Below are 8,589 nucleotides of genomic sequence, written 5' to 3' on the forward strand. Positions count from 1 at the left end.
TACCCACTTGTCCCTAGTCAGGACAAGCACAAACAGGGACAGGCCCTGTGGGGGAACCTGTTGACCACTGGTCATCTGTCACACTGGTTACTATGGCCCCTTGTCCCACGCCTCCCTTGCTGCCCCCAGCCTCAGTGGGTATGAGGGCCTCTCTGGCCAGCCCGATTGGGGTCCTATCACCAGGGTGCCAGCCCTCCACTACCCAACATTGCTCTCTAGAGCTCGGGGAAGCAGGCCTGAGACCGCCTGACCCACCTCTCCTCACCCAGCCTGGAGAACCTCCCTGTGTCCAGGGACGCTCATCACATCCTGCTCCTCCAGTACACTTCGCCTGCTGAGACTCCAGCCCTCCCTTCCAACCCCATCCATCCTTGTTCTCCCAAGGGTGTGGACTTTTGGAAAAAACAAAAACCTGAAAGGCCAGTAGGCACCTTCCGCTTTCAGTCCTAGAGCGACAGGTCAAGGTCAGCTCCTGCTTGCATGGGAGAAGGAACCGGAAAATAGAGGGGGGAAAGTAAGTCAGAAGGCACTCGCCGCCCTGCCTGGTTCTAATATGGCAAGTTTCAGTCACCACAGTTTAGTTAACACCGCTCGTTCATCTTTCTCGTCTTATCGCATTTGCTAGGACCTTCAAGTCACTGTCGAATTACAGCAGTAGTGGACATCCCAGTCCAGATCCTGATTTTAACTGAAAGGGCTTTAATACTTTGACACTTAAGAGAACACTGACTGCTGACGTTTGGTTCTCATTACATTTAAGTACAGGTAGTCCTCGCTTCACACACTGGCGACACGCGCACGTCTCACTCTCCGGGTGATCCTCGCTTCACACACCGGTGACACGCGCACGTCTCACTCTCCGGGTGGTCCTCGCTTCACACACCGGTGACACGCACACGTCTCACTCTCCGGGTGGTCCTCGCTTCACACACCGGTGACACGCACACGTCTCACTCTCCGGGTGGTCCTCGCTTCACACACCGGTGACACGCACACGTTTCACTCTCCGGGTGGTCCTCGCTTCACACACCGGTGACACGCACACGTTTCACTCTCCGGGTGATCCTGGCCTCACACACCGGTGACACGCACACGTTTCACTCTCCGGGTGGTCCTCGCTTCACACACCGGTGACACGCACACGTTTCATCTCCGGGTGGTCCTCGCTTCACACACCGGTGACACGCACACGTCTCACTCTCCGGGTGGTCCTCGCTTCACACACTGGCGACACGCACACGTCTCACTCTCCGGGTGGTCCTGGCCTCACGCACCGGCGACACGCGCACGTCTCACTCTCCGGGTGGTCCTGGCCTCACGCACCGGCGACACGCGCACGTTTCACTCTCCGGGTAGTCCTGGCTTCACACACCGGTGACACGCACACGTTTCATCTCCGGGTGGTCCTCGCTTCACACACCGGTGACACGCACACGTTTCATCTCCGGGTGGTCCTGGCCTCACACACTGGTGACACGCACACGTCTCACTCTCCGGGTGGTCCTCGCTTCACACACCGGCGACACGCACACGTCTCACTCTCCGGGTGGTCCTGGCGTCACACACTGGCGACACGCACACGTTTCACTCTCCGGGTGGTCCTGGCTTCACACACCGGCGACACGCACACGTCTCACTCTCCGGGTGGTCCTCGCTGCACACACTGGTGACACGCACACGTTTCACTCTCCGGGTCGTCCTGGCTTCACACACCGGTGACACGCACACGTTTCACTCTCCGGGTGGTCCTCGCTTCACACACTGGTGACACACACACGTTTCACCCTCCGGGTGGTCCTCGCTTCACACACCGGCGACACGCACACGTTTCACTCTCCGGGTAGTCCTGGCTTCACACACCGGTGACACGCACACGTTTCATCTCCGGGTGGTCCTGGCGTCACACACTGGCGACACGCGCACGTTTCACTCTCCGGGTAGTCCTGGCTTCACACACCGGTGACACGCACACGTTTCATCTCCGGGTGGTCCTGGCCTCACACACTGGTGACACGCACACGTCTCACTCTCCGGGTGGTCCTCGCTTCACACACCGGTGACACGCACACGTCTCACTCTCCGGGTGGTCCTCGCTTCACACACCGGCGACACGCACACGTCTCACTCTCCGGGTGGTCCTGGCGTCACACACCGGCGACACGCACACGTCTCACTCTCCGGGTGGTCCTGGCCTCACACACCGGCGACACGCGCACGTCTCACTCTCCGGGTGGTCCTGGCGTCACACACTGGTGACACGCACACGTTTCACTCTCCGGGTGGTCCTGGCCTCACACACCGGCGACACGCGCACGTCTCACTCTCCGGGTGGTCCTGGCGTCACACACCGGCGACACGCACACGTCTCACTCTCCGGGTGGTCCTGGCCTCACACACCGGCGACACGCGCACGTCTCACTCTCCGGGTGGTCCTGGCGTCACACACCGGCGACACGCACACGTCTCACTCTCCGGGTGGTCCTGGCGTCACACACCGGCGACACGCGCACGTCTCACTCTCCGGGTGGTCCTGGCCTCACACACTGGTGACACGCACACGTTTCATCTCCGGGTGGTCCTGGCCTCACACACTGGTGACACGCACACGTCTCACTCTCCGGGTGGTCCTCGCTTCACACACCGGTGACACGCACACGTCTCACTCTCCGGGTGGTCCTCGCTTCACACACCGGCGACACGCACACGTCTCACTCTCCGGGTGGTCCTGGCGTCACACACCGGCGACACGCACACGTCTCACTCTCCGGGTGGTCCTGGCCTCACACACCGGCGACACGCGCACGTCTCACTCTCCGGGTGGTCCTGGCGTCACACACTGGTGACACGCACACGTTTCACTCTCCGGGTGGTCCTGGCCTCACACACCGGCGACACGCGCACGTCTCACTCTCCGGGTGGTCCTGGCGTCACACACCGGCGACACGCACACGTCTCACTCTCCGGGTGGTCCTGGCCTCACACACCGGCGACACGCGCACGTCTCACTCTCCGGGTGGTCCTGGCGTCACACACCGGCGACACGCACACGTCTCACTCTCCGGGTGGTCCTGGCGTCACACACCGGCGACACGCGCACGTCTCACTCTCCGGGTGGTCCTGGCGTCACACACTGGTGACACGCACACGTTTCACTCTCCGGGTGGTCCTGGCCTCACACACCGGCGACACGCGCACGTCTCACTCTCCGGGTGGTCCTGGCGTCACACACCGGCGACACGCACACGTCTCACTCTCCGGGTGGTCCTGGCCTCACACACCGGCGACACGCGCACGTCTCACTCTCCGGGTGGTCCTGGCGTCACACACCGGCGACACGCACACGTCTCACTCTCCGGGTGGTCCTGGCGTCACACACCGGCGACACGCGCACGTCTCACTCTCCGGGTGGTCCTGGCCTCACACACTGGTGACACGCACACGTCTCACTCTCCGGGTGGTCCTGGCTTCACACACCGGTGACACGCACACGTCTCACTCTCCGGGTGGTCCTCGCTTCACACACTGGTGACACGCACACGTTTCACTCTCCGGGTGGTCCTGGCTTCACACACCGGTGACACGCACACGTTTCACTCTCCGGGTGGTCCTGGCTTCACACACCGGTGACACGCGCACGTCTCACTCTCCGGGTGGTCCTCGCTTCACACACTGGCGACACGCACACGTTTCACTCTCCGGGTGGTCCTGGCTTCACACACCGGTGACACGCACACGTTTCACTCTCCGGGTGGTCCTGGCCTCACACACCGGTGACACGCACACGTCTCACTCTCCGGGTGGTCCTCGCTTCACACACCGGTGACACGCACACGTCTCACTCTCCGGGTCGTCCTCGCTTCACACACCGGTGACACGCACACGTCTCACTCTCCGGGTGGTCCTCGCTTCACACACCGGTGACACGCACACGTTTCACTCTCCGGGTCGTCCTCGCTTCACACACCGGTGACACACACACGTTTCACTCTCCGGGTGGTCCTGGCCTCACACACCGGTGACACGCACACGTCTCACTCTCCGGGTGGGCCTCGCTTCACGCACCGGTGACACGCACACGTTTCACTCTCCGGGTGATCCTCGCTTCACACACCGGTGACACGCACACGTTTCACTCTCCGGGTCGTCCTCGCTTCACACACCGGCGACACGCACACGTTTCACTCTCCGGGTGGTCCTCGCTTCACACACCGGTGACACGCACACGTCTCACTCTCCGGGTGGTCCTGGCTTCACGCACCGGTGACACGCACACGTTTCACTCTCCGGGTCGTCCTGGCCTCACGCACCGGCGACACGCACACGTTTCACTCTCCGGGTCGTCCTGGCTTCACACACCGGCGACACGCACACGTTTCACTCTCCGGGTGGTCCTGGCCTCACACACCGGTGACACGCACACGTTTCACTCTCCGGGTGGTCCTCGCTTCACACACCGGCGACACGCACACGTCTCACTCTCCGGGTGGTCCTGGCCTCACACACCGGTGACACGCACACGTCTCACTCTCCGGGTCGTCCTCGCTGCACACACCGGTGACACGCACACGTCTCACTCTCCGGGTGGTCCTGGCCTCACACACCGGTGACACGCACACGTCTCACTCTCCGGGTCGTCCTGGCTTCACACACCGGTGACACGCACACGTCTCACTCTCCGGGTGGTCCTGGCCTCACACACCGGTGACACGCACACGTTTCACTCTCCGGGTGGTCCTGGCCTCACGCACCGGCGACACGCACACGTTTCACTCTCCGGGTGGTCCTCGCTTCACACACTGGTGACACGCACACGTTTCTGTCACCACAGTTTAGTCACCAGTCACCACAGTTTAGTCCCCCAGTCACACAGCCCCCGTGCCGGTCACGCGGCAGCTCCGCCGCCAGGGGGCGCAGGGAGCTCTCAGCGGCCGCGGCTCCTCCGTCTGTGTCGCCTCCTGTGCTCAACCCACGTGACCTCTTGCCTGCACGGACACGTGAAAGAGGGGACGGGCCCCCCGGGTGGAGGCGCAGAGGAGCGAGGCCGCTGGAGTGAGCTCGGGGGCAGGGGACAGGGACGAGCCACAGGAGGAGCAGCCGAGTGGCCCGGGAGGGCGACGCATCGACGTCCGTGAGGAAAGAGGACGTGCCGAGGAGGATGGGGCGTCGCAGAGGAGGGGACCCCAGCGAAACGTTCACCCGAAAGGTGCCCTGGAGACACCCGGCAGCCCTGGAAGTGCGGCGACAGCGCGCTGGGAGCGGAGCCCCCAGGACAGGACAGGACGGGGCGGGGAAGAGATGCTCATGCATGACGGGTGACACGGTGACTGGACAGCAGGGACCGTGCAGACTACTCCTGAGGTTTTTTTTAATTGTGATTAAATACGCATAACGTAAAATTTACCTTCTGTGTGACCCCATTTTTAGGAGTCATAAGAGAATCCTGAAACTGAGGGACATATAAACGAAATTTATTTATTACGGTTTAGTGGCTGGCAAGTCCCCAGTCCTCAGAACACTTCTGGTGAGGCCCTCTCTCTGGTGGTGACTCTACAGCAACGCGGTGTCCCATGGTGAGAAGCGGCTGAGCGAGAGCGAGCTGAGCTCACTGGCCCCCCGCCTGTCCCCACGAGTGGATCCGCGCGTTCAGGAGCGCACAGTCCTCACAGTCTAGTCGCCTCTCAAGGGCACAACCTTTCAGTTACCGTGTTTGGGTTTCCCACCCTCTGAACATTGTTACAGCGGGGCTCAAGTTTCCAGTACATGGACTTTTAGGGGACATATCTGACCCATAGCACCCCCTCAGCCACTTCTAGGTGCACAGTTCTGTGGCATTAAGTGTCTCCACAACACCGTACAACCACGGAACACGTCATGACTTTGGGCGTCAGCTTGCTCAGGGGCCACGCTAATCTTCCCTGTATGGTTCCAGTTTTAGTATTTGTGCTGCTAAAGTGAGCACTCCTGATGTTTTGTACAGAGAAACAAAGCATTTTAATTCTCAATCTTTCTAATGTTTTAGAGTGTATCAAATGAATATTAGTTTTATGATTTTTTATTTCCCTCTATACAGTCATGTGCTGCATAACAGCGTTTTGGTCGTGATGGAGCACATTTTCCGCAGCGGTACCATAAGATTATAAAGGAGCTGGAGGTGTGTAGCAGACTATACCATCTAGAGTTGTGTAAGTACACTCTATGATTTTGCACAACAACAAGATCACCTAACGGCACATTTCTCAGAATGTATCCCCATCATTAATCAATACATAACTGTATTTATAACCAATAATAGTTTTTAATGTTCCGAAGGGCACAGAAAATCATAATGTTCCCATTGATTGTTTTTTTCTCCCCACCCGTTCATTTAAAAAAATTTTTTTGGAAAACAAAGAATTGCATAAAAAAACTTATTGAGATAATATTCATCACTTTAACCATTTTAAAGTGTACAATTTGGGCTCTGGTCAAGATGGCAGAATACACGGTCCCCAGCATCACTCTCTCCCACAAATCAACCAATTTACAACTATCAAAAAGCAATGACAGCTAAACTGGGACCATGAGAGCTCAAACGAAGAGGAGGAGAGACCTACGGGGTGCATGAAAGTGGGAGAAGCCACAATGAGAGAAAGAAAGAACCGCTCCGAACATTTTGAGCCTCGGCCACTTCAAGGCAGGAGCTGGAGAGCACACGGAGCAGGAGCTGGCAAAAGCCACCCCCAGGACAGCAAGACCACTAATAGGGTTCCTGTGGACCCACATAGGAGCAAGGAGCCACAACAACTGAAAAAAAGGAGCCACTCAGAGGCCAGTGAGTCATCGCAAGGGACCGGCACATGGCCCGCCCCATGGGAAATGTTTGGAGCATGGGTGGTGGGGGAGACAGGCCCACCGGGGGAACACTGGGACACAGCAAGGACAGCTGATCTGCCCCCCAGTCAGCACAGGACCACTCACTGGAGACTGGTCAGGAATATAGAACTGCAGGGGGAGCAGTTTGCTGAAGACTCAGGCCCAGACCAGACTTTGTACACAATCCAGGTGCACCAGATCACACGAGTCCTGGAAGTACCTGTAAAGCCAACCACTAAACCCTGAGCTGCACAAAAAGCCTTCCCCAGGGAATCAGCAGCAAAGCAGCAATTTAGCTCAACCACAGAGCTCAAGTACTGGTCCCCACAGAAAGTTCCCCCATTTTAGAAGTAAGCATAGGGCAACAAATTAGTTTTAGTGCAGAGTTTAAGTAGTGGGAACAGCAGATAATCTAACACAGAACTGAAAGAAAAAATAAAATACCCTCAGACTGGAGACAAAGTTTGATATTAACTAGTAAAGGTCTCTCATCACCAAAGAACACCTGTAAAACCTAGAAGGAATGGAAGTCCCCTGGGCTACTAAGCCAGGGAGGAGGGAGGGCTGAGGGCCTCAGCCACACACCCCTGACACCCACAACCAGCCCAGTGACGACCATCAAGCTGCCGCAGGAAGCACCCCAGGCTCCCAAGCTGGGGTGGTGTTGGGGCAAGGGCTTCAGCCACACCCCCATGACATCTGCATCCAGCCCAGCAATGACGAAGCCACCACCTGAAGCCCCCTGGTCTCCCCTGCAGGAATGAGGGAGTGTCACAAGCCTCAATCCCACTCCTTCTCCTTCCTCCTTCTTCCACCCTATTTCCTTCACCTTTCTCCTCTCCCTCTCCCTCCCAACTGCCCCACAACAACATCTTAGAATGTAAAAAAAAAAAAATAGTAGTATTAATCAATAAACTTTTTAAAAAATGAATAAATAAAGCATACAATTTGGTAGATTTTAGTGAATTCGCAATGTTGTGCAACCATCACCACCCATTGATTATTAAGATTGCTTTGCATGGTTTTAGCTTGCACATCATTTTTTACAGTCCTGTACTACTGTGCAAAGCAAGGACTGCTCCTACTTCAAAATACAATCCCATCACATGAATAAGCAGCCCATAATTCATTCCTATGGCAATAAGTGGTGTAGAGCTCGGAACCTAGGCTGGAAGTCTGAGCTGCTCCACAGCCCAGCTGTATCATTTTCAGCAAGGTATGTAATCTTTCTGAGACTTGGTTTTGGGGTCTGTAAACTAGGGATAATCATCCATTTGTTCATTCAGCAAATATTTCTTGAGCCTGAGATCTGTGCTAAGCCCTTTTCTAAGAGCAGGGGACTCAAGACCCTGGGCTTCCAGAATGCACAGTGGGGCCTCCACTCCCAGTAAGAGGCACACGGTAGGTGCTTTCTGTGCCTGTTAAATAGAAATCTAAGTGACAAGAAGCAGCCAGCCATGGAACGCTCTGGAGAAAAGGTGTACCAGGCACCTGCTTTCAAAAAAGCCCTTCACAAATAGCAAGGGATATACTCACATAGCTATCTGTTTTGATTATCTTCGTTGCTAGAGATATCAAGATGTATCAAGATTTCCTAGTTTATTTAACCTGAGTTTCCCAAGTTAAACTTACCTTTTCTGCAACCTGCTAGCTCTCCTCTTGCATTCTCCTTCCCTCATGGTTCACCTGTTCATCAGACAAGCTTCTTGTACATTTTGAATTACGGTAATGTGTTAC

General features: G+C 56.6%; 1 non-coding gene across 1 annotated transcript; it reads right to left on the minus strand.

Annotated features, from left to right (window-relative positions):
• Positions 1-5,853: 5,853 nt before the first annotated feature.
• Positions 5,854-5,959, minus strand: LOC134374203 (U6 spliceosomal RNA). The gene has a single exon (XR_010023076.1). It is a non-coding gene; the product is annotated as a U6 spliceosomal RNA (small nuclear RNA).
• Between the last annotated feature and the right edge of the window lie 2,630 nt (positions 5,960-8,589).

Source organism: Cynocephalus volans, chromosome 3, assembly GCF_027409185.1.
Source record: "Cynocephalus volans isolate mCynVol1 chromosome 3, mCynVol1.pri, whole genome shotgun sequence".
NCBI classification, from domain to species: Eukaryota; Metazoa; Chordata; class Mammalia; order Dermoptera; family Cynocephalidae; genus Cynocephalus; species Cynocephalus volans.